This window comes from Neofelis nebulosa, chromosome 8 (genome assembly GCF_028018385.1).
Source record: "Neofelis nebulosa isolate mNeoNeb1 chromosome 8, mNeoNeb1.pri, whole genome shotgun sequence".
NCBI classification, from domain to species: domain Eukaryota; kingdom Metazoa; phylum Chordata; class Mammalia; order Carnivora; family Felidae; genus Neofelis; species Neofelis nebulosa.
The window spans coordinates 13,616,156-13,642,316 of NC_080789.1; the positions used below are offsets into that span (position 1 = coordinate 13,616,156).

General features: G+C 42.1%; 1 long non-coding RNA gene across 1 annotated transcript; it reads right to left on the bottom strand.

Annotated features, from left to right (window-relative positions):
- Window positions 1–994: 994 nt before the first annotated feature.
- LOC131518941 (uncharacterized) lies at window positions 995–26,161 on the bottom strand. Its single transcript, XR_009265367.1, has 3 exons — window positions 26,032–26,161; window positions 24,738–24,823; window positions 995–1,074 (listed from the first exon to the last, which is right to left on the bottom strand). It is a non-coding gene; the product is annotated as an uncharacterized LOC131518941 (long non-coding RNA).

The following is a 26,161-nucleotide window of genomic DNA, read 5'->3' on the forward strand; positions in this document are numbered from 1 at the left end:
TTATAACCATGAAGTCTGAGATGGTCATGGAATCATTAGACTCCCTTCCTCTGGAGATAAATTTAGATCTCTGCGACTTCCTGAAAGGAGATCATTTGTTTCATCTTTAAAATTAAGGAGTAGTGGGGGAAAGTTCCGGTGATTCTTTTTTAATGCTCAGCAATTTCTAGTCTTCCACTTAGAAGCAACTAAATTCACATCATGTGACTCACCTTCCTGCCCTAAGTCTGGTGATCAATTTAAAAGCTCCAGTCTGCCAGCCATTTCCTAGGTAACCAACCCCAAGTGACTGTAATGGACAGCCCATAACAGACAGAAACCAGCAAGAGAAAGGAAAAACTTGTCAGTTTGTACTTTTTTCTCAATACGTTTAAATAATTAAAAATGCCATCAAGAAACTAATCCATAGACACAATGGTATGTAAAATATGCTTGCATAGTGCTTTGCTAGCATCATTGATTTCACTCGAGAAGGGAAAGAACATTTTACTCAAGACTTTGCTTGTCCCCAAAGGAGTTTCTTCCAACCCTTGAAATGAAGTTAGTTATCAGGTCAAATCTTGTGGAGTGGATGAGTGACAAAAGAGCTAAGTATTTACAGCATGACCTCGAAGTTTCCTTTCAGTCTGGAACTACAATAAACGGACTCCTGCTGGAACACACATTGGATTACATTTAGTGATTCAAGAAGCAAATCTTTCTCTCCTGGCCCAGCCTTTAGGTGATGGCAGACCTGTCTCCATCTTGACTGTCAAGATGCCCTGAGCCACAACCAGCTAAGCCATTCCTGGGGACCCTAACCCTTAGATTATGTGTGATGATAAATTTGTTGCTCTAAGTTGCTAAATTTGGAGTAATTTGTTACACAGCAATAGACATATTCTTAAGTGAAAAAGCAACTGGCACACACCATGAGGCACACTATGATTATTTTCGTTTGTTTGTTTAAAGCATACCTAGGCATATGTAGAAAAAAAAGCATAGATATTGCTACCTCTAAGTGGAGAGATTATTTGCATTTTTCCTTCCAACGTCTCTTTATTTTCCTTGCTCTCCACAATGAATCTCTTGTTTCTGTAATAAAAAACAATTGAAGTTAAAAATTTTTTAGTAATTCAACGAAGCTTAAAGGTTAAAGCATATCCATTTGGGAGTCAGTCCTCAGTGGATCCTGGATGCAACATACATCAGTGCATGACCTTTGGAGAAAATACATAATCTTTCTGAGCCCCTATTTTTTCATTTGTAAAATGTTGGTAATGAAAATAATTGTATCTCATTGGGTTTGGGGGACGCTTCAATCAGGTAATGCAGGCCAAGCACGTAGCACAACGCTGGTCACATTGTAAGCATTTAATAAAGGTTAGAAATAAATTTAGAAAGAATCACCTTCCTATATGTAAGTAGTTTCTGAGTGTCAGGCAGCAGGTTAAGGTAATTAAACACAGAAAATACCAGGGCAATAAAGAATTAAATGGCTCTTAAGTTGAAAGAAAGAAAACCATTAACTCTGGAATAGCAGCAGCAGCATCGTAAAAGGCAAACAAATATTGAGCACCCTCCCTGTACAAAAGAGAGCAGTGGATGGGAAGAACACGGGTTTTCGAATCAGAAGGAAGTATGTTCAAATCCTGTCTCTTCCTTATTAGCTGTGTGATGGTGGAAACACAGCCTGCCCTCTTATCTTCAAAATGTTCGAGTCCATTGGGGCCATGATTGCAATTGACATAAATGGACTGGGCAAACTTACCCCCGCCCCCCGCCCCCCCCCCCAAAAAAAACCACAAGTCATTGGAAGCATTCGGGTCTTCTACAGCCAATGAGACTAGAAGACCAATTTGGAACACTGGTAAGTTTGGGAAGGTTCCAGGTGACTGGGCAGAAACCACAGCAAGACCATGCAGCAGCAAGAAGGTGGTTAGTGACCATTAATGCTGCTGGCATGAATATGACCTCCAACTGGCCCCGTGTCCTTACATTGATCATTGGCTCAAGATTCAACGTCCTCATTTGTGACTGCCACATCACTCCCATGTTGTTGGCTCTGCCAGGATGGAAGAGATCTCTTCAGCCTCCATCACTGCAGGGGTTGCTGTGTCCACATGACCATGCATGTTGGGCTATTTCAGGAAAGGGAAACTGGGCACCAGAATGCCAAAAGCCCACCCTCATAGGGATAATGATACAAAATACTGCAAGCTCATTATGAGGATGAGGGCACTAAGTAGACTTTAACATGCATATCACAATGCCTAGGACATAATTGGTTCTCAAGAACTGGAAGCTATTATTATTAGACAATCAAAATCTAGCCTCTGGAACAGAGCAAAATTTAACTGGCCACCAATTCTGTGCCTGGCTCCATGCTAGGCTGAGGCTAGACTAGTTATAATATTGCGTAATATAGTGTTACATTGGCTTATAATGAGATTACAGGCTAATGGGACAGCAGAGAAATCAAAAACAATAATAGAAATCTGAAATCACCACGATGAGGATCAGATGCTCTAGGAAGGAGTAAAGTGTTCTGATTTTCAGAGGAGAGAACTACTCATTCTGTCTTGGGTGGCTGGAGAATGTGGAAAGAGAATGTGGTCACTGAAATGGTGGCATTTGAGCCTGGAAGACATTCTCCTCTCATCTATCCTGATCCCGCACATTCTTCAAGGTGCTTCTGCAAATAAAACAGCCTTGCTTCTCAATCCAAAATACAGATTGAGGAATTTGAATAGAGAAAAGTTTGGAATGAAACCTTCCAGGTGGGGCGCCTGGGTGGCGCAGTCGGTTAAGCGTCCAACTTCAGCCAGGTCACGATCTCGCGGTCCGTGAGTTCGAGCCCCGCGTCGGGCTCTGGGCTGATGGCTCGGAGCCTGGAGCCTGTTTCCGATTCTGTGTCTCCCTCTCTCTGCCCCTCCCCCGTTCATGCTCTGTCTCTCTCTGTCCCAAAAATAAATTAAAAAAAAAAAAAAAAAAAAAAGAAACCTTCCGGGTGAGCAAGGGGTTGCCAGTCAAAGGTATTCTTTTTTTTTTTTTTCCTTCATTACCTTCCATTGTCACCCCTATATCATGCCCAGGGGCTACTTCTCCTTCTTAATTAATGGTCTGATTCAAAGCAAAAGTTTTTCTCTCATTTATTCATTTGTCATTTCAATAGATGGCCAACACTTATTGAGGAGGTAACCCATGCAGTAATTTCCAGTGTTTAAGCACCTGGGTTATAAAATCAAGCAGATCTGGTACAGATCCTACTTATTCCCTTACTCTCCAGGTAACCTTGGACAAGGAACTCACTGGAACTGTTTACGCAGGTATAAACCAGGATGAACACGGAAAACATGATTCTCAGAGCTGTGACACCACATGGGTACACCCTTGCAGGGTGATAGATGTCCAGTAAATGTTAGCTATGTTGTTACCATAGGTAGGATGTGTGTTAGCTATGCTACTATTCAAAGTGGATTGTGCATCATTAGCCAAGAGAAGACAGGCCGGAATTTTCAAAAGCCTTTGTTAAATACTAGCGGAGACAGGAAGGAAATAAAGAAGATTCAAGAAATACAATAGTTTGACATAATCGAGGACAGCTTTCTGACTCTTGGCTACCTATTCTGTTACTGTTTATTCATGTCTACAATGGTGGCCAGCCCCAGGAAGGTGCTCTACAGATATCTAGCGAATTATTTGATTGATAATGTATGCTTACTCAGTGAGGGTTAGCCCGGGACTGTTACCTTCGACAACTCCAGGGGGTACCATTTACATATGACACACGTAGATGACATCCTGCTTTAGCACAGTGGCTCTCAAGTTTAGCTGGACTTTAGAATTACTTGGAAACCTTTCGAAAAATACTGATGCCTGGGTCTCACCCCTAGAAATTCAGGTTTCATTGGTACAGGGTGTGGTCTGGGCATCGGGATTTTCTAAAGCTTCCAGGGATTTGCTAAAGCTTCCACATGCAGCAAAGTGTGAGGACCAATTCTCCAAGTATTTTGTGTGAGTTTTGACCTCTGGATTGGGTAGCCGGGTCGTCCTGTTATTAATGGCTCAAAATGCCGAGTTCTCTAAGATGTACAGTGAGAGGCGAAAACAGCAGGTCTGCCTGCAGGGGTAATTTATTATGGTGGGAGAGTGCAGGATTGCAAACAGGTATGCCTGGATTGAAGTGTAGGCCACAGCTTATTACTAAATTGTGTAAACTTAAGCAGCTTGCATTGGTGGGGAGTGTCTTAAAAATTCAGGGAACTGTGACACAGAGTGCCTGGCGGAGGGTTGGCCCTGAATAACGGCTGGTTGTAACTAAGGTTTCTTTGACTGTTCAGAGCCAATCACTTCTGCACCCTTCCCTCATGTTCAAGCAAAGCGAGAATTGGCAAAGTACAACCAGTGGATCAAAAAGATTCGCCCACCTGTGTTTTTAAATAAAGTTTTATTAGAACACAGGCATGCTCATTCCTTTAACGGCTACGGCTGCTTTCACACTTCAACAGCTGAAGAGACTCTTATGACCTGCAAGGCCTAAAATAGTTACCATCTGGCCCTTTACAGAAAAAGTTTGCCTGTCCCTGGTCTAATCACCAATGAAAGACATTTTCTGTGCTGTTTATGATAATGAGGATCTATTGTTATTTGAAACCCCCCTCCCCCACATTGTGATTTAGGTTCTTTGAAGCCAGACCAGCTCCTGTCATTTTTCTCTGATGATTCTATTTCATATTCACTTCTTGCTTGCCAAAGAACTTTGATGTGTGAGCTGTCATTTCCCACAGAGTCTAGCATAGTGTTGAGCAAACAGAAGACACTTGAAAAATATTTGACTGATTGATTGCCTTTCTCTGATTTATTTCAAGCTTGAGCAATTGGGCCAATGGTTATTTTTGTCACTGACGTGATAGGTCACGAAGACCATCACAAATCCCTATATCAAATGGGGACGGGATATTTCAAACCATTGTATGAAATGGCTTTTTTGTAACATTTCTGATCATCACTAGTTTTTATCCATTCCTTTATAAGCATTATGTGATTCTTCCCACAAGAGACGGTGCTGTTTCTGTAGAAAAGAACAATGTTTGGGCTTGAGCTAAAACCCCAGCCTGGCCAGTTCCTAGCTTTGAGGCCTCGACCATATGGCTCATGATTGTGCATCATTTAGAACCTAGACAAGTCAGGTTGTCTCTTCTCTTGGTCTCTGTCCTCTACCAGTTCCTGGGAAATCATATTGGTGAATTGTCTTTTACAACTGTAGACAAGGGCACAGACCAATCTAAAGTCAGGTAAGTCTGCTAAGAAAAACGGCGATGAGAAGCAAATGTTCAAGGCAGAAGATAAGAGATGTCGTGAAATGCACACGCCTATCTGTGAGACTCTGGAGTGATGTGACATTTCTTGTCATTGATTTGATCTGCTTCCAGCTCTTCTATGTAATAAGTGGCAGGACATTCAATACGATTAACTATTCTATTTCTAAACAATGTAGAGTTCATTTTAATGGTGTTTTCCACTTATTTTGTGCTTGTTATCATACCAAGAAGACCACTTTTTTTTTTTAATAATTGAATTTACCAAGGAGATTGCATTACAAAAACAACCTGAACATGGCCCAGTTACTTAACACTGTGGCTTAATATGAACCTGATGTTGACGTTTTTAAATGGGAGACTTATGTAATTATTTTAAGCTAATTCTGTCTTTATTCCAGATATTGGATGATCCTTTGTCGGGATTTTGTATGTATTGGATGCTTTTGTCTGGGATAATTTATGAGGGCCTCTGAAAGAGATTATGTAGCTGGAAAACAAGACCAAGAGTGGAAGAGATATTTTTCAACTCTACAAGAAAACGGCATGGTCGCTAATGGTCTACCCACCATTGCAGGTAAGCCAAGGCACAAATTATCTTCCCCACAGTCATATATTTTGTAGCAAAATGGATTTTTAAATTTATATTTGAATATGGAAAGGTCTTATATTATGGGAATTCGCTTCAAATTAAATAATGAACCACGAAAAATTAAACCTGAGCACTCTTCAGAACTTTGATAATGTAAGTCTTAAGCTAATAAATAATAATAATCTTTCCATGATACATACTTGACAATCACAATGATCCTACAAGGTAGGCATAGCAGGTATTAAAGTTCCTATTAAGTACAGAAAGAAAGTCTTAGGGAAAGCAAAACCTATGCATACGACTGGGTTTTAAATCCATACTTGACTTCAAATTTGAGGTTTTCAGTCTTTTACAGATAAGTCATCTTCTGCTCCCCAGGAGTGGGGCAAGCCAGGTCTTAATCATTGTCCTGTGTTCTCCTTCCCTACAGCGTCTATCCAGCTTCTGACTTTTGCTTTGGTTTTGTCTCTTGGCTCTAATCTGCACCCTTCCCTTGGGAACCATTATAGAATTTAACTTCCCTCTTTGTGGCCACATTTTTGGCTCTTCATTATTTTAGGGTAACTGTCCAGCCCTTACCCAACTCTGCTGCAAGACCTGAATCTATTCTTTTCCACACTTGGCAGACAGGGTCTGCTCTAATGAGGTGTTTTGTCTGGCAATGAGGCCACGCACTCCATTTACTCCAGGAGCCTCTGTTCAGAGCCGAGTGGTGGGGACCAGAGCTCTGGCTGGAGGCTGGAGATACAAGAGGGGATGGAGATTATGAAGGGGACATTCTCCAGCTGGCAGGCTGCGGGAGCCAATTTCGGTCCTCATGGTTAGAGGAATAGAGGATTGTTTTCGTGAAAAACTTTGTGAGACTCGGAGCAAAAATCAAAGCTGCTTTCGAGCCTAGTATTGTCATTCGTTCAACAAATATTTAATAAACAACTACCGTGTGCCCCACACTGTTAACAGACATTGAAGATACATCAGGGAATGAAATAGGAAAGAATTCCTGATCTCAAAGACCTTACGTTCTAGCTGGATAAGCAGACAATATACATATAAACAAAAATATGCACATTTTAGTCTTTCAAACTTTGAACGTGGTATATATTTCTATTTAGTTATTTTATTTCTCTCAGCAGTGTTTTATAATTTTTAGTGTTCAGACCTTGACTTTTGTTATATTTAGTTCCAAGTGTTTTATGTTTCTTGAAGCTATTATAAATAGAATTGTAACATTTCATTTTCTAATTGTTTACTGCCGACATATACCACACAGTTGATTTTTCATGTTAACCTTGAACTGTGCAAGCTTGTGAAATTCACTTATTTTTTCTAGTCATTTTGTGGATTTCTTAGACTTTTCTATGTAAATAATCATGGCATTTGCAAGTAGAGACAGTTTTACTTCCTCCTTTCTGATCCCTATGTCTTTTCATTTCTTTATCTTGCCTTATTGCAAAAACTAAGATGTGTCCTGTGCAACATTAAAAAGTGTGGTGACAGTGGACATCCTTGCCTTATTCTTACTCTTGGGTGAAATAATTCAGTATTTCACTATTAATTATGATGTTATTTGTAAGTTTTTTAAAAATGTCCTTTAACAGGTTGAAGAAGTTCCTTTTATTCCTTCGTGGTTTGCAGAGAGACTTTATCATGACTAGGTATTGACTTTTGTCAGATGCACTTCTGCATCACATGGCTTTTCTTATTTATTCTGTTAATGTTATGAATTATATAAAATATAATATGAATATTATGTATAACATTATATATGAAATAGTTAATATAGAATATGTATAAGATATAATAATATTAGGGGCGCTTGGGTGGCTCAGTCGGTTAAGTGTCCGACTTGGGCTCAGGTCACGATCTCGCAGTATGTGAGTTCGAGCCCTGCATCGGGCTCTGTGCTGACTGCTCAGAGCCTGGAGCCTGTTTCAGATTCCGTGTCTCCCTCTCTCTCTGACCCTCCCCCATTCATGCTCTGTCTCTCTCTGTCTCAAAAATAAATTTAAAAAAAAAGTTAAAAAAAAGATATAATATTATGAATTACATAAAAATTATAGTAAAAAGTTGAAGTATACATGCTATAAAAAATAAACAAGTTCTATTCCACATAGGAGTGAAATCACATGGTATTTGTCTTCTCTGACTTATTTTGCTTAGCATTATACTCTCTAGCTCCATCTATGTTGTTACAAATGGTAAGATTTCATTCTTTTTTATGGCTCAAAAATATTCCACATCTTCTTTATCTATTCATCATGTGGAATTTAAAAAACAAAACAAAAAAGGCAAAGGAAACAGAGAGAGAGTGAGAGAGAGAGACAAACCAAGAAACAGACTCTTAACTATCTAGAACAAAGTGATGGTTACAACAGGGGAGGTTGGGAGTGGGGGGCGATGGGTGAAGAAAGTAATGGGGATTAAGAATGCATTTGCCATGATGAGCACCAGCTAATATGAATCACTATATTGTACTAACATAATGCTGTATGTTCAATGCTGTATGTTAAAATTAAAAACTTAATAAAAATAATAAAATAATAAATAATTTAAAGGGAAAGAGAAGAATGGGATGACTGTTTTAACAGTGGGCAAAGAAGGCCTCTCTGAAGAGATCACATTTGGATAAAGACTTAAATAGGAGCAAACTGTTCAAAAGTTTGAGGAAATATCATTCCAGGCACCAAGTGGTAGAAGATGGGTTTGACGCGATAACCAGAAGTTGACTATGTAAGGCCTTAGACACCATTGTAAAGAGTTTGGGATTTATTCTGAGTGCCCCAGGGAATCATTAGATTTTTTTTTTTTAGCAAAAAAAACAAAAAAACAAAAAACAAAAAAAAACCCAAAAGAACCACCATGAACTGATTTATGGCTTTTAAAGATCTTTCTGGGTGTCATATGGAGAATTGGATGCTAGTGTCAAAAGTGGGTGGGGAGTCAATCAGGGCTGTTTTATCAGGCCACCAGGGACACCGGCACCCTGGATTAGAAAGGTAACAGATGAGGTGGTGAAAAGGGACCTGTCTGCGGTTTGCTGTTGGATTGGATATGGGGTAAGGGGAAAGTAAGGATTCAAGGAGTCTCCTAGGGTTTGGAGCCTGAGAAGCTAGGTGCTCGGTGGTGCCACTTACTGATGGGAGAGAATATTGGGAAATAGAATAAAGAAGCCTGTTTGGCCATGTAGACACTCACCTCTTTGAGTGAATCCAAAATAAACAACCAGACACACAGTTCTGGAGCTCAGGGAAGAGGTGGGCAGAGGAAAAAAAAAAGGGAAGCCTTAAGAATACAGATAATATTTAATCCCACTGGGGTGAGGTGAGTTCACAGAGGAAAGAGAGTAAGTAGAACGGTGTGCTGGAGAATTCTAACACATGTTGAGTCCGGAGGAGGGGAGAAGTCCCAGAAAGGAGGAGGAGAAGGAGCAGCCAGTGAGGTAAGAGGAAAACAGGAGGAGGGGGGTAGCTCAGAAGCCACAAAAGGCTTTGAGAGAAAGGGAGTGGTCCACTGTGTCCAGTGCTTCTGAGATGTCAAGTGAGATACAGATCAAAAATTGACCATGGGCTTTGGTAAGCTGGAAAAGAACAGTGGGAATGGAGGAGGCAACCTAAATAGGATAGGTTGAATAACAAAGAGATTTACAGTGACTTGGTTGAGTGGTTTGGAGACAGCAAGTATATACACAGTCTTTAGAAGTTTTACCTTAAAGGCGAGCAAAGAAATTACTTAGGTTTGAGATGGGAAACAGAGGTTAAAAATGGCTTGTTCAGTTTTGCTTAAACATCACAGCTATTTCTCATGTGCTCATATACTTATGGGAGTAGGTCCTACAAAGAGAGAAGCTGTCCATACAAGAAATAGGTGGGATAATCCAAAGAGCTGCAAAGCTCATGACTAATAGGGCAGGATGAGAGCCAATGGCAACCCCGGGGAACCGGACCCATTCTCCACAGAGAAGACAAAAAGAGGAAAAGCGATGAAGCAGGAAGAAGCTGGCTGAGGCAGCCCTCTCCCTCCAGATTCCATCATCAATGGCAGTGAAGAAAGAGATGGAGTGAGTGACAAGGCCAGAGCAGCACTGGAATTGTGGGGAGGGAGGAGACATGATGAATTAGTAGCCCAAAGGGTAAGAGAATGAGGGGGTCAGGGCATCCAGTAGAATAGCCAGGCAGCCCTAACATCTGCATATGACTTACCATAATTTGAAGTGAGGTTCATCAGCGGGGATGTGTGTTTTTCTGCTATAGAACGTTTTTCCACGTTCAGCTACTTGGGCTGAGAAGCAGATGGTGAGCAGTGTTGGGGACTAGCATGCGGGCTCGGTGGTAGTGACATGTACAAGCTGTGTTGATTGCAGTGGTGGTCTGTGTTTTATAAGCTGAGTTCAAAAGCAATTGATAAATAGTAAAACAGTGTTAGGGTTGGTGCAGGTCTGAATGAGGTGGGAGAGACCTGTTTGGGAGTGGAGGAGGGGGCAGTCGTCACATAAATGAGCTGGAAAAACAGAATCCGCTTGTCAAAGAGTAAGATGCTTCAAGCAAGAACTGGAAGATAGTTCAGCTATTGCCAATGACAAAGTCGAGGGGGGAGTCATGTGACAAGATGCTTGGATTTAGTGGAGGGAGAAAATGAGAAGGACATGGGAATGCAGGACGGAGGCCTGGATGTTGGATGGATCGGTTACCTCGATGTTCTCCTTGAAGGCTTCGCACATTGTTTCTTTCTCAGATACATGCCTGGTTCACTGCCCATCGGGTGTGCTTTCTCCTAGATCCTAGCATCCCTGTTTTTCCCTCTTCCTCTCCTTTTTTTTACCCTCTGCTTTATTTTTTACATGTTTCATAGGTATTTGTTATTTGTTGCCACCCCCGTCTCCTTCATGAAGGCAAGGATTTTATCTGCTTTGGTTCACAGCTGTAGCTTCAGCCTAGAGGGAACGTGGGTGGGTCTGGATGAGAAGCCCTTTGGACATGTATCTTGTCCCCTAGTCTGCTAATCCTTGGGGGTGAAAATAACAACCAGCACTTGAGAGGGCCACCTGGGAGGTGGTTTTCTCAGGGGAGTAACAGCAACGAGAGAACGGGGACACACAGACAGAGATGGGGTGATGGGTGTAGATTTTTTTCTTTTTCCTTTTTTTGGAATACAGAGAAGAGTGAAAGGGACCAGGAAGGGAGTGTGAGATCAGGCCAAGCAAGTGATGTGCTGGACAATTTGGGGATGTGTCCAGGGGACCAGGGATGGTCAGACAGGCTTGCCAATGTGACAGGGACTGAGGTAACAAGGCATGGAAGGCATAATAGGATCAGTGCTGGGACCTTACAGGAGAAGGTAAGCTATCGATTTTCATTATGGACTCCCTTTACGGATTAGCCTTGAGAATAGTTAGCTAGGGGGAGCAGATTGTAATGGTCTTCCCAAGAGCCCATACATTTCTGGTGGCTTCCTTAAATACTCTGGTGGGTCACATCATGAGATGTCTCTCCCACCTCTGCATAGAAGCCCGCACCCCAAGTCTTCACAGTTTGGAGAGGATTGGGTCACTCTGTCCTGCATGGACCTTGGTATCCTTGCGATAAGCACGTGGAACAGGGGTAACTGTAGGAAACCTTTCAGCAGATTCCAGATTCCAAGTGGCACAGCAGACTGATGAGAGCCGGAGCGGAAGAGGGTTCCCCAAAATGACCTCCATTCCTGCATCAGAAGATGTGGGCTGGAGAGTTGCCCAAGTCACTGTAATTTGGGCTTAAGTATGAAGAACTCCCAGGTAGAGGGTCACAGGTAGAGGAGGCCAGGTCACAGGTAGAGGAGGCCAGTGGCCAAAGAAATCACACGCAACAGTTCCCATATCTAGCCTCTTTGCCACACCTTTCCCTAATAACTCACTTCTTGCTCCCTTTCTTAAAAAAAAATAATAAAGAAAAATCTGCCTTTTTAAAAAGCTTCCCTAGAGCAGAGGTGGTTCTTAAGGACTCACTTCTGAAAGGACATCTCAGTCTGCAGAGCCCTCCAGAGTTGAGATGTCAATAGAGGAAGTTAGAAAGTGGAGAGCCGTGGGCTGCCACACAGCGCCGTGAAAGTTCTGCACCAGGACACCCAGAACAAAGATCGCCATTTACTAATTTGAACAAAGGCACCTTATGGGCAAATGGCAGTCCTGGGTCGATAAACTTGAAAGCAAAACCAGAGCATATGTCCACGAGAAAACAAGAGTGCTCTTCATCCCTACGAAGTGGGAAGGCAGAGACCTCATTTATGGGATGAGAGAGAATCAGGTGAAAGGTGGAGAGAGACACAGGTATGTGAGTGGTTCTAAGGAGTCTTAGAAAACAGCCCTTCTAGCAAGACTTTTCCAAAAAGGCAATTTACAATATTTTATCTTCAATTCTGCATGGAGGGGAGGGAGGGTCTCCCAGCGTCTCTTTTAGCTCTCAGAATATGTTTGCTTGTGTTTTCTTTCCCTTTCCAGGGGTTAGGGTTCTCGTCTAACTGATCTTTGCATTCCCAGGACTTGGCCAAGACTGGACACTCAGAATATGTTCGTTGAGCAAAACTGTATGACATGCTATAGGTCATAATGTGAAGTTTCAGTTCTAAGAGAATCCTGAACTCAAGATTTTAATATTACAAAATCAGAATGGGTACTAAAAATAACTCGCTTTTATTGAGAGAGCTGTATGAACTCTATGCTTTAATCCTCACAGCATAGTCTGTAAGGTGGGTATTGTTATTACTTCCCTTTTGCAAAGAAGAAGAAAAAGGAGGAGGAGGAGGAGGAAGTAGAAGAAATACATACATAGTGTTTAATATGCGACAGGCATTGCTCTAAGCACTTTTACTTATATAAACCAATTAAACCCTGCTAATAAAACTTTGTGGAAGCTACTATCATCAACTTCATGGTACTGATAGCAAAACTAAGCTGTGGTAGCACATTTAGTAGGTAACAGAGCTTGGAAACCTCCTGGGCTCCAGGGTATGTGTGATTAACCAATATCATCCCCAAATATATCCCCACATTCCCTATCTAAAATAAAAACATTCCAAGACGTTCCAAAGCATCCATACCCATCTCATCCAAATATCAATATTATTCTGAACTCCGAATCCAAAAGATTCTGTCTTCTTAGGAGAGGGGAGAGTAGCAGGTAACGGGAACACGTTAATGGGAGGAAAAAAAAAATCAAGAGTTTAGAACTGTTATTTCAAAGCCTGCCAGCACCCTTTCAACGATCCATGTGCCATCCTCACAGTAAGTGGCTCAAGTATAGATTTCCCATTTGGTCATTAACACCCATTATCTCACTCCCCCCACAGACTTGCCAAATTTACTTTTAACTGCTCTCAGCACTGAGACAGAGGGGGGCAGGATAATGAGTCTCTACAATGTATAATTATTATAAATGAGCAGAGATAAACTACACCTGTCAAAATAAATGATCAGCATCCTAAAACTGCTGGTTTCTCCATTCACTGTTTTGTAAACTGGGAGTTACCCGCCCTTGCTAATTTCTCCTACTGCTGTTGCCAGGACTTTTTCTTTCTCCTAATTTGAGTCCCTAGAGTTAGCTCAGAAGGTGCTTGTCACCCCTAAATTCTTCTGGGGATAAGAGAAAAGCTCGAAGTAAATTGTTCCACAGGAAATGAATTACTACATAACTAGAGCTCCCTGAAAGGATGTCAGACATGGGCTGGCTCATTGTGACTCCGTCTATCAATGTTCAGTTTTTCAATAATACCCCATTTTTGTTCTTTTCCTAAGGTTCTGCCAAAGTGACAAAAAAGGCAATGGAAACACAGTATAAAAGTCAAGCTAATTTTAAGTATAACTGTATTTGAGGAATGTTCAGCCAACGGTATTTAGGATGCAGAAACATATTTCCATGATCTCTGAAGTGCAAACCCAACTAACAAGACTCCTGACTGGTCTATACCAATGTAAAGTAGTTGTCTATGTGGTTTTTAATGATAGTACGCTTACATCTTTTTCCTGCAAAATATTTTCCTTACTATCTTGGGTGTATTAGGATTCTCAGAATGTGAACAACAGAAATAAGGAAGGGAGCTTTATTAGAAGGACAATGAAGTCACTTGGCAGATCAGAGAGAGAACTGAATGACTATCGGACAGGAAGCAGAGCAACTCTGAGCATGTCAGGAATAGGGACGAAGTACTTCCTAGGGAGACCAAATCAGATTAATTCTAGCACCACCCATTCCATTGAAAGAAGATCTGATTGACCTTGATAGAGCCATGTGTCCAGCTGCAAGGGTGGATGAGCAAGACATTGTGAAAAGTGAGCCTATAACCAGAAGAAGGGAAAATAAAAACAAAACAAAAACAGATGGAGCTCCTATCCTGTGTCTGGTTTGTTCCTCCATACAGGAAACTCTCAACTTTCCAAAATTTAGTCCCTGTTCTGATTCTCTGGTCCGAGATACAAATCTGTTTCTCTTTGAGTTCTCAGGTAACAGGAAGCTCTAAGAAATGACAGGGCCAGTGGTGGTCAGTACATGAGACTTTTCAGACAACTCCGAGTCTACAGATTTGCTCTTTGTTGTACAGGTATGGAGATTAAGAGTGTCAGGAGAATAAAGACTGGGTAGCTGGTCTCTATTTACCAAACACCCCAATTACACTTCTTAAAAATCTCTCTCACATACCCTCAATCCACTGCTGATCCTGTGGTTAGCTTTACCCTGGGGATGAATACATGCAAGGATGATATTCCAAGCCTATAATAACCTGCATTAGCACAGCCTCCCCTACCCCCTGGAACAGATCCAGACCCTGCCGTAGTGGGAATAACCCCTTCAGTTGCTGGATCATGGGAGGTCCATAGGCAGATATATTCCAGCACCAATCAGAAGCTTCCCTCTCCTCCCAGGTGAGGGTCCACCCAGCCTCAAGGACCCTGCCCTCTTTCCCATGGCTGTAGCCTCTTGAGGTGCACCTGCAATCTGGGAGCATTCTGAGAGCTCTAGTCAGAGACTTGGTGCCAAGCCATTTTGCTGGACATCTGAATCTGAGTTTCTTCTGTTGGATATCTGGGTTCCAGTCCTATTTTTAAGCTATGGTCCCCACGGAGTGACCTGAAATTGAGTACAACAGCCACCCTTTGTCCCTTGTAACCAGCTTCTGTTCTAATAATATGCTTAATATCTCATTCCCAACCCATGACTGGGGCATGGCCTGCTATGGACCATGTCCCTTTCCATTCATCCATTTTTCCATTCATGAACATTACTTAGGGAGTCTGAGATTAAATAAACACCATCTTTGCCCTTGAAGAACAAACAGGGCCCCACCTTGCACCAGGGGGCTGACTACAAGCTCTTGGACTTCTTAGAAAGCAACAGCCTACTTGGACATCTGGGTATTGCTGCATCTAAAATTGCTGAAGCTACACTCCATCCATTCGTTGGGAAATCTGACTACTGGTCACTGTGGGCTGGAGAACTTGGATATTAGGACCAGTCCTTGCTTCAGCATCAGGAGCTTCTCCACCCCTCCCACTCCCACGCCTGCCAAATGAAATTAATTTAGCTCTCTGAACCCCCTCTCACCTTCCTTGGTCTTACTAAGTAACCAGGCACATCTAGTCACACCCCCACATATAGCACCCTTGAACTCTCTCTAAATTCATGCTCCATTGTCATCATGGGAGCTCTTGTGTTTTCCCTGTTCCTTGGGAACTTTGAGGCTAAGGACTGTACTGGTAGGCACAAACTGTGAATGTTCAGCTTTTCCCAAAGACTCTGCTTTAATATAAAAAGTATGATATTAGCTTAGAGATGTCGCCATAAAAAATCATCGCCAAAAATAGGTTATTAATTCAGAAGATGCCTGATTTTGAGATGTCCTACTTTGTTACCCTAAATTTCAGACTTTGCTATATCTATGCCTGGCTCTGCTGCAAAGCTATCCCAGTGTTTACAGAATACAGAAAATTGGAGGAATTGGCCAAAATATATTCAAGGGTGTATTTGTCCTTCAGGAGAAAGTAACCCCCTAAAAAGCAAAATGTAACTTGTGAGTATCAGGCAAATTTTGGGTTTTATTCCAAAGGCAACCAGGACACATAACTGGGAAGGCACTAGATTGTCTACTTCAGTGTGTTCTGTAGCAAAGGCAAACCTACAGAGGTGAGTGGGCAATGCTGGGTTGGCTGCATCTTGTGAATGCATTTGGTTAGTGTCCAAAGATGTGAAGAAAAAGCATTTGTAGGAGCAAGGGGACATTGGCATTCAGTTCTGCAAGAGTCTATCTCCTTGATTCATCAACCTGGACCTTCAATACCCAGTGTCACCTGTTTCTGCCCCCTCTTCCTCACCCCCCAGCCTCCCGCCAGGTGCATTCAGCACAGAGCATTCCAACCAGGTTCCAATTGCCCAGACTTCCAACTCTGTCACTCTTTTTCCTGTTGATGGCCATGGTTCATCTTGAAGGCCTAGTGTTCAGTCTCTCTTTCCAAACTACGACCTTGACTGACATTCAGAAGCCATCTCCAGTTATTTTGCTCTGGATTCTCTGAGTAACTGTGTATCCCAATTTGTTGTGTTCACTGGGCACTAGAATGGTGCCTCCTAGAAAGAGGATTGATAGTCAAGCATAGTCATTCTCTAAAATGAGCTAACATCTATCTTTCCCATAAAGAATGGCAATGGCATCAGGCCATTCCCTTCAAAAGAAGCTATGAAGTCTACTGCCTTGGTTTCCATCTGACATTTCATGAGGGTTTGTGTGAAAAACAACAACAACCAACAATAGCAACAGCAAAAACCTGATATGCTGCCTAACTGGTGAATTTGGAAGGTAAGTGGACATTGCAGCTTACCTTTGGTTAGAGCAGCAGGGCCTCCCAGCTGGGTCTTTTGGCCCAGTTCCTGGCTGTGTAAGCCAGCTCTACAAAAGATATTTGCTGCTTTTGGCTATTTGGTACATTGTAATAATTAGTTGGCAGTTTATGTGATTGATAATGGAGCTTTTAAAACAGATTTTTTCCCCCAGCCCCTTGTAAAAAATTCAGGGCTTAATTGTTCTTTCAGAGTGCTATTGGAAGAATTGGGGTTGGGTGTGGAACTCAAAACAAAACTGATGCCTGCGTGAGAGCTTTTCTGAAAACATTCCACCATGCACCTGCTTACAAGGCAATGGAATTTTGAGAGAAGAATGTTTGAAAAGGAAAAGTGACTCTAGATTCAGTGTGCTCTTGGACTTAGTTGTTTTTCAAAGCAAAGAAGTAAAAGTGGCTTTTGGTTCCTTCTTTAGAAAATGTAAACATGCTGTATCTCAGTCTCACCATGTAAAGCTCTATCAAAGTATGTTTTAGTAGCAAGAACTCTGGACTCTGAATTCTAGACCTGATTGCCCCTAAGACATCATGTGACATAAGATGTATATTCATACACTCATTCACAATTACCTATTGAGCACCTACTGTGAGCCAGACTCTACTGGGCACCAAGAACACTTCAGCAAGTACAGTAGACACCATCCCTACTGGTAAGAGGCCACATAAAATGAGAATTGGATCCAGCAAGATAGAAGCCAATGGGGACCTTAGCAAGCACCATTTTCCATGAAGTAACAACATCAGAAGCTTTACTGGGAGGTGGGGAAGGATGGTGTTGAAGAGTGGCTGGTGGGACATGAACTGCACAGCAAGGGCCAACACATGTTTCCAAACTCTCAAGAAGGCAAAACTATTTGAATTGCTCACTTTAGAGAAGAGATGTGAAGCGTAGGTCAATTCCCCCGCCCCATATACAGCAATCAGATGATGCCAAAATTAACAGCTTGATGGGAAATTTCTCTCAATGGAGTTTAAATTCAGGATGATATAGATTACATTCTCCTGGAACAGAATGATTGTCATCCTAACGAGGCTTAACAAAGGAAGATTTTCTTCCAATGTCTATGCTTTGGCCCTCAGATACCACTGATTCTACAATGGCCTTTGGCAACTCTAACATGAGTTCAGACTAAGGGGTGGGCTCTTAAACACAATTTTGCGTGGAGTAGATACTCCCAGGGCTGAGGATTAACAGTTTAAAAATTATGTGGATGTGTTTGGGAAAATCTTATGAGTACTATTGATAAAATCTTCCCTTGACTCTCAAGCTACTGCTCTATTTATCTCTTTCTTAACAGCAAAACTTCTCAAAACACATGATACAAAGCACCCAGAACAGTACCTGGAACATAGCAGACATATATATGTATTTTTTTGGTTTTGTTAGTATTATTTTTGTTTCCATGATTTAATCGCCCTGTATCTCTAGTTAGGACTTCAGTGATGGGTGTCCACATATCACTGGTAATTTTGAGTACCAGGCAGGTGTTCACAGGCAGCTACTAAACAGAAACATTTTTATACACAGTAAAATTTGAAGAACCATAGAGTTGATCATTACAGCTCAATTTTGGTGGGGGGAAGAGGGGCATGAGTGAATGGTTCTCGAGATACATGTGTTGGGATGCATTCAGCTTCAAGTAACAGATAACATTGACTCAACCAATCTAAACAGTGAGGAAATTTAAAATTTTCAAATTGCAAGGATTCTAAGATTAGGTGGTTTCAGAATTAATTAATTCAAGATGCAGTGACATTAAGGACCCACAATTCTTCTAGTTTTCAACTGTGCCATGGTGCTAGCTTTGTCTTTGGTGAGATCATGGTCACGGGATATGGCTGCCACCATTTTGAGCATTACAATGTGAACACAGTGATGTGCAAAGGAAGGAAAGTGACCACTGTGTCCCTTTTTATCAGTGATGAAACCCACCTCCCAAACCTTCAGCATACTCCTCACATCTCGTTGGCCAGAACTACTTTAAGGCATATCTCTAAACCAACTTCTGGCAAGAGGACTGTGGCTCAGTGGTAGATATAGACTAATTAGGATCTGCCCCTGGAGCTTGGGCTTTGCCTGCAAGAAAGAAGGGAGGATGACTTTGTCAGTAGGCACTGTGCACCATCTCAGAATTACTGCAGGACCATCTTTGAGCAGTTCCCAGAATGGTTGCTTTGCATTAGGGAATCAAAGAATAATCAGGCCTCCCAGGGTTCCCTTTCAGCAGAAGGGTACACAGAGTAGCCTAGGAGTGTTTTATAAATAAATATTTAATAAAAAAACTACTGTTGTGGGCTAGGGGGTGATAAGGGAGCAGGCTTGGAAACACAGCCTCAGGCTATTTCCTGTGGACAAGCCTTTATGGCCATTGACCAAAAGCTTTCCGTAGACAATGGACACTCCCTTAAGACCCTTAATGACCTTAAGACCCCCTGGGTCTTAGGTCTGGAAGAGTCAGTTATACTACAAATTTATTGAGGTTGGACAGTGTGATATTGTGATTTGCAAAAAGAAATATATGATCTTTGACCCTGTTTCTGGCACAGAGCTCCTAAAACCCTTGGAATTGCCCAAGAGATGACTGAAGTGTTTTTTGATGTGTTAAATACATGACTTTGGGGACTTACCTAAGGATGGTGCTAGTTGCCAGGAGAACCAATCACCTGGTTAGAGGGCTATAACTTTCAGACCAATGTGCTACTCCTACCCCAAAACCTCCAGGGAGGGCAGAGGAGCTGGAGACTGAACCTATAACCAATGGCTAGTGATTTCACCAATCATGCCTATGTAATAAGCCTTCATCAAAACCCAAAAGCTACATGTTTGGAGAGTTTCAGGTTTGGCAAAGAAGTGGAGATTCCAGCGGTAGTGGTGTGACCAGGGAGCATGGAAGTTCCAAGCCTGTTCCCCACACCTGGTCCTATGTATTTCTTCCCTCTGGCTGTTCCTAAGTTGTATCTTTTCACAGTAAACCAGTGATCTAGAAAGTAAACTGTTTCTCTGAGTCCTGTGAGCCACTGAAGAAAATTAATCAAACACAAAGAGGGTTCATGGGGACCTCTGATCTGTATCAGGTTGGTCAGAAGCACAGAAGACAACCTGAACTTGCAACTAGCTTCTGAAATGGAAGTGGGGGGAGGGGCAATCTTGTCAGACTGAGCCCTTCACGTCAGATTTGATGTTGTCCCTGGATAGACTGTGTTGCAATTGAGTTGAGTTCTCAGAAACCTCAGGCACCACTCTCCCCCTCTGCTCCCCAGTTGAAACTGGGTGTAGGAATCCAAAGCAAGCAGTAAAACATTCAAGTCTTTCATGAAAATAAACCCCAAACAAATGAAACTGTTACCCAACACTGGGTTTGCCTCTTGGTGGGTGTCAAGCCACAATGCATTTGCAACAAATGAAGGAGAACATCAGGCACATTTCCCAAAATAGTGTCTCCCCCAGCAACAAAACTGGGGAGGTTTGAAGCTAACGGCACACACATTCACAAAGGGGCTCGTGCAGTGGGGAACTCGGCATGGAAGTGAGGCAAAAGTCGTCTTAAGGAAACAGATTCTAGGTCTTAGTTGATGGAAGAAGTCACCAGGGCTGGCGAGTATCATCGATTCTCTTGCTCCACTTGGCCCACTATTTGATTGCTCACAGGGGTTTCAATCTTGCAAAGACAACTCAGGAATCTCCATCTTCAGGTCAAGTCTTTACTTTTGAATCAGCACTGGGAGTTTTACCACTGATTTATTGCCCCTGCTGTGATTGGATTATCTCCTGCCCTGACAGTGGCAGTTTGTCCTTACACTCTTACCTCGCTTAAAATCATAACCACATAGGTCTATCCTTCTGCAATTCATCATATCCCAGGAAGTTCTGTAAGGAATGTGCTTTGGGCAAGTAGTGCCGGTCAGGGATAGATGGCAAGATGGCGGGGCCCCTTCGATGACGTCTCTTATGTCGAGAAAGCTACTACTTTTTCTGGAGACTCCTAACCTTTACTGCTTGCAAAATCACCTCAACAGTGAGGCCCCCTGCTTTTCTTCTCCCTAACTGATCCCCTGGGAAGTGGAGTGGGAAGAGATTGCATGGGGGAGGGGACAGGATAAATAGTGAAGGCTTTTCCAAGATGCAGAAAGGACTAGAAGAGAGAATGGGAAAGCTAGAGACATAACTGAAAATCTGTGTGATGCTTTTAAGAACCCAAGAAAGGATGAATTTCCTGCTCAGAGCAACTCTGCAAATGTACAATAGTAGCATGCCTGTTGGCAGCTAGACTCTAGTTTTTTTAGGGAGCTTATCACTGGATTAGGCACTTGGCTCAACATCGATTTCTCCATGAATGATCACTAAAGTTTTTAAGTCTGGTTTTATTCACAGAATTTAAGTAGTATCTCTCCCTTAAACAGGGATTTTTTTTATACCTTTAGGCCAATCACTATTTTTCTGAGTTAGTTTTCATAAATTAACTAATTAAGCAACTATGCTCACATCTTTAACACAGAAAATAAGACATAATGTGATTTTTTTACATTTATTTATTTTGAGAAAGAGAGAGAGAGTGCACATGAGTGGGGGAGGGGAGAGAAAGAGGGCGAGAATCCCAAACGGGCTCCACACTGTCAGCACAGAGCCTGACTCAGGGCTTGATCACGTAATGATGCGGCATCCCATATGTAATGTGATTTAAAAAAACAAAACAAAACAAAACCATTGTTACTCTTTAGTGTCTTAATCCAAATGATTTAAACAAAGTTGGGGGTGGGGGGATGCCTGGGTGGCTCAGTCGGTTAAGCTTCTGATTCCTGATATCAGCTCAGGTCATGATCTCACATGGGCCCTGTGTCAGGCTCCATGCTGAGTGTGGAGCCTGCTTGGGTCCTCTCTCTCTCTCTCTCTCTCTCTGACCCTCCCCTACTTGTGTTCTCTCTCTCAGAAAGAAAGAAAGAAAGAAAGAAAGAAAGAAAGAAAGAAAGAAAGAAAGAAAGAAAGAAAGAAAGAAGAAAAGAAATTTTTAATGATTTTTAAAATTTTAAGTAGAATTTCTGGATGTTAGAGCTACAGGCAGATCAGTTCACACCATCCAACCAAAGATCTCTAATCAAAATATCAAGGATATCAGTAGCAATTTCTGGTTAGTCCTGAAATCTCAGGTTTCACTAGGGAGAATGACTGTGTAATTTTGCTAATATCACACACTGACAGGGAGGAACAAGAAAGCTTCTAGACAGAAACAACCAGAATGTCTAAGTAAATGAAGGGATTATTCCAGAACAGACTAAATACAATAGTACTTGATTAAAAGAGCCTCAGAGGATTTTTGATATCAATCAATGAAATCATAAAAGTTGTTAAAACAACAGTCCCTACCATTTATTGGTCATCTCATGTGTCAAGCATCCTGCTGTGTGTGAGCACTTACAACCAGGCAGGGTGTAGGCTGCAAACAACAGAAACCATGTCTGGTTAAGATAAGCAGAAATGGATATTTTTGGAAGGAACCAAAGTGGTCCATAGTGGAATTGAGAAGGTTGGTGAGGCAGGGAAACTGAAAGGACTCCATTTTATTTTTTTTTTTTCCAACTTTTTTTTTTTTTTTTTTTTTTTTTTTTTTGGGACAGAGAGAGACAGAGCATGAACGGGGGAGGAGCAGAGAGAGAGGGAGACACAGAATCGGAAACAGGCTCCAGGCTCTGAGCCATCAGCCCAGAGCCCGACGCGGGGCTCGAACTCACGGACCGCGAGATCGTGACCTGGCTGAAGTCGGACGCTTAACCGACAGCGCCACCCAGGCGCCCCGAAAGGACTCCATTTTAGAAAGGCTCCATGTTTGCTATTTCTCTGCTACACCTTATTTATTTATGTTCTGTATTTCACCTGGCATCTGAGTAAACCAAAGAAGCAAAGTTCCCACTCCAAGGGGGAGGCAGGAAAGCTAATCATTCTCCGAGTTTCGTCCTAGGCCCCCGTACACCTGATAATGTCTAAGAAGAATTGGATCCTTAACGTGTTCTAGGACATTAGTTTCAAACAAACCTCAGTCAACACTGGCATCAATATTGCCTACTTTCTGTGATTTATGGTGTAATATCTGTTGTTCACCTGACACTTGTCTTTGATGGGACCCTATCCTACCTTGGACTCTTGGAGGAACATGTACCTTGAACCTCTTTCCAATATAAACCCCTGACCCCAAATGACGGGGAGACTTACCTTTCCTTTCCGAGTCTCCCAGACACTCTGCCTGCTGTGTTCTCTCACTTACACTATTTGATAAACTCCGCTCTCACTTCCTCTTTCCTCACGTTTGATTTCTATCCTCCACGAAGCCAAGGATCCCCTTGGCTGGTCCTGTCAGACCCCCTCTGGGTCCTTGGATTCAGCCCATTTACGCCACGGGTGAATTCAAACTAAAAACTGGTAGGAAAGAAAGGGGACAAGGGAGCTGAGGCCGCAGGCAAGGACACATTTCAGAGTGAGTCCGACAACTTAATATCTAAACAACTGCATCTGCCTCCTTTGAACTCTGAAGCTTCTATTTGGTCAACCAGGATCAGGTGGCCACATCTTAGCTGCCAGAGGGAGGAAACACCTGCTCCTATCAGTTTCCTTATTGGGGGTGGGGCCGTATCCAACCAAGGTCCTTATAAAGAGGAATTTCACCTTAATAGGAAGGATATTCAGGTTCCAGGCAACCACAAAGGATAAGATAAAAGATATGATAAAAAGATCTCCTTGAAGTCTGCCCCTTCTAGCACCCAGTAACTTCAGAACACTTCTTCCTACGTAAAAAAAAAAAAAAAAAAAAAAAAAAAAAGACTGCTTCCAACTAAAATAGTACTAATTCAACTATTCCTCATACAACTGAGAATGGTCTATGAATGTTCTACTCAAAGCCCTGTTCACGGCAAGGCCACTCCAGCCCTATTCTACAAGACCACCCATAAGTATCACCACAGGGTATGTTAAAAAAGGAAAGAAGCCCACATTGGAGTCATTTGCTCCCCTCCCCAAGCCAGCAAACCAAGACTTAATGACAGTTTCAACCTATTCTAGGAATGTGACCTTTTAACTGTCAACCTGAAATTTCCAGATCAGCATTAGTGAGGTAATCTGTGTGATAAAAACCCTGATTTTGCTCCTCTCCAAAAAAAAAAAAAAAAAAAAAAGTCCTGCCTGAAACAATCCTTTCTTTTGTTTTGCTAATAATGTCTTTGTCCTGCCTATTAAAAACAAAAACAAACAAACAAACAAAAAAACCTGCCTATAAAAACCTTCCATTTTGTGCAGCCCCTCAGAGCATCTTGCTACTTGCTACTTGGGGTGCAGCTGGATTCATGGGTCGCTTAATAAAGCCAATTAGACCTTCAAATTTACTCAATTAAATTTTGTTTTTTAACAGGCACGATTCTGGCTTACGCACACAGTGAGGACCCAGCATATGCCAAACTCAAATTGTTTCCTCCTCAGCCACTGGAAAATCCCATGATTTCATAGATGTGGGGCCTAGATGAGTTTGGGCAGTGTTACTGTAATGCATTTGTGCTTTCAAGACCATTGGGGGCTTGTCTTTGCGCCTGCGCGCCCGTGTGGGTTTCGGCCAACCACCCAAACTATCCATTAGAACCAATTCCAGTTGTTTGAGCTAACACACTGAATTCAGCATCTCCAGCATGTAAACCCATATCAAAATTATTTTGTGACTCATCCTTTCCCCCCAAGGCTTAACTTTTAAATTGACTTCCAGCTCAAGGAATACTGGGACCTGAGTATTCATAGGTATGGAGGTCAGGCAGAGAAGTAACTGTGTCTTCAAAGAGAATGCCCTTAGGCCTTTGAGCGAGAGAAAACAGCCTCAACACATGTGGGTAGAGAGGGCTGCTTTTCCTGCGGTTTAGTGGGAGAATTACTGAGGGTTGGGAGTTCCCATGCTCTAAATTCTCTCACATATCCCCCCTTCTAACTCTTGAGGGCCCACTCTTAACAATTACCTACCTTACACAAAAGACACTTGGTGGGACTGAATTCAACAGGCATTGCTTTGGTAATCCACAGGATCAAAATTCGCTTTTGATTTTCAGCTGCAATAGATAACATTATTTAGCTGCAGTCGTTGAAAGTCCTCCATTTTTGAGTTTTGAGCCCAAATGGGAAGATTTGAAGACGTCGTTCTATTTCTTTGTTACCACCCATCGTCCACGAATCCCTCATGCTCTCGTAAATACAAAATTTGACATGTTCGCACATTAATTGTTAAACATTTCCTTCGAGATGTTTTCTCTTCCATACTGTTAGCTTTTAAGCTTCTTGGCCTATTTCCGCCCCCTCACTGCTAACTGGTGTGATTTCATTGCTTAGCTTGAAGCTATGGGCCCTTCTACTTCTGATGAAAGGAATCTCAAGAAAAATAAGGAGATAATGTTCACCTTTCTGCTTCAGCAATAGAAAAGCAGATTCGATTTTGTACAGGGATGCTGTATGTGCAAATGTATTTTCTTAACAGAGGAGTCCTTACAACTCTCAGACTCGAGATGGCCTCAGCAGGTTGGGTGTTACCTTTTACTTCTAAAGCTGCTGCAATTGTCTTTGTTACTTTTAATGATTTGCTGCCTGAATATAATATATAGAGCGGCATCCTCACAAAGGCTACAAATACTTGTGAAGTTTCTTTGATAAACCAAAAGTCTTCTTGGTACTCCTTTCTTTATCCTACATGCATGGATGCTAAAAAATTAATAAATAAAGCTTTTGACTCTGTTGGAGTTCTTACTGAAACAAAGTATCTCGGATGATTTCAATAAAAGCCTGTTATTTGCCCTGTAGTGAGGAACACTCACTGGTCCTTCAATGGGCACAGAATTCGAGGTAAGCCAATGCACTGATTTCATTAATTAAATGACTGTAACACTGTAATGTATGGCATATATATATATATATATATATATATATATATATATATATTTGGTCTTCACCCCGTTTGGGTCACAGAGGTCCTAAAACCCCTGGAATTTCCTGAGTGCTGAGAGAAAGCAAGGTGTCCTTTGTTATGTTAATGAGGTGACTCTTGGATTGCCCTTAGAAATGCCATTGGAACTTACAGGGAAGGGGAGAGGGGCTGGAGGGCGAATCCTTTGCCAAGGGCCAATGATTTAATCAATTGTGCCTTTAGAGTGACACCTCTATAAAAATCCAAAAAGATGGAGTTCAGTGAATGAGCACCTGGACGTATGGGGAGAGCAGCGCCCCTGGAGAGGCCATGGAAACTTCATGCCCTTTTCCCAGACCTCACCCTCTGTATCTCTTCCATGTGACTGTTCCTGAGTGTTATATCCTTTGATAATAAACTGATGATCAAGTGGGTGAAGTGTTTCTCTAAGTTATGTGAGCCAGTCTAGCAAATTAATCAAACCTGAGGAGGA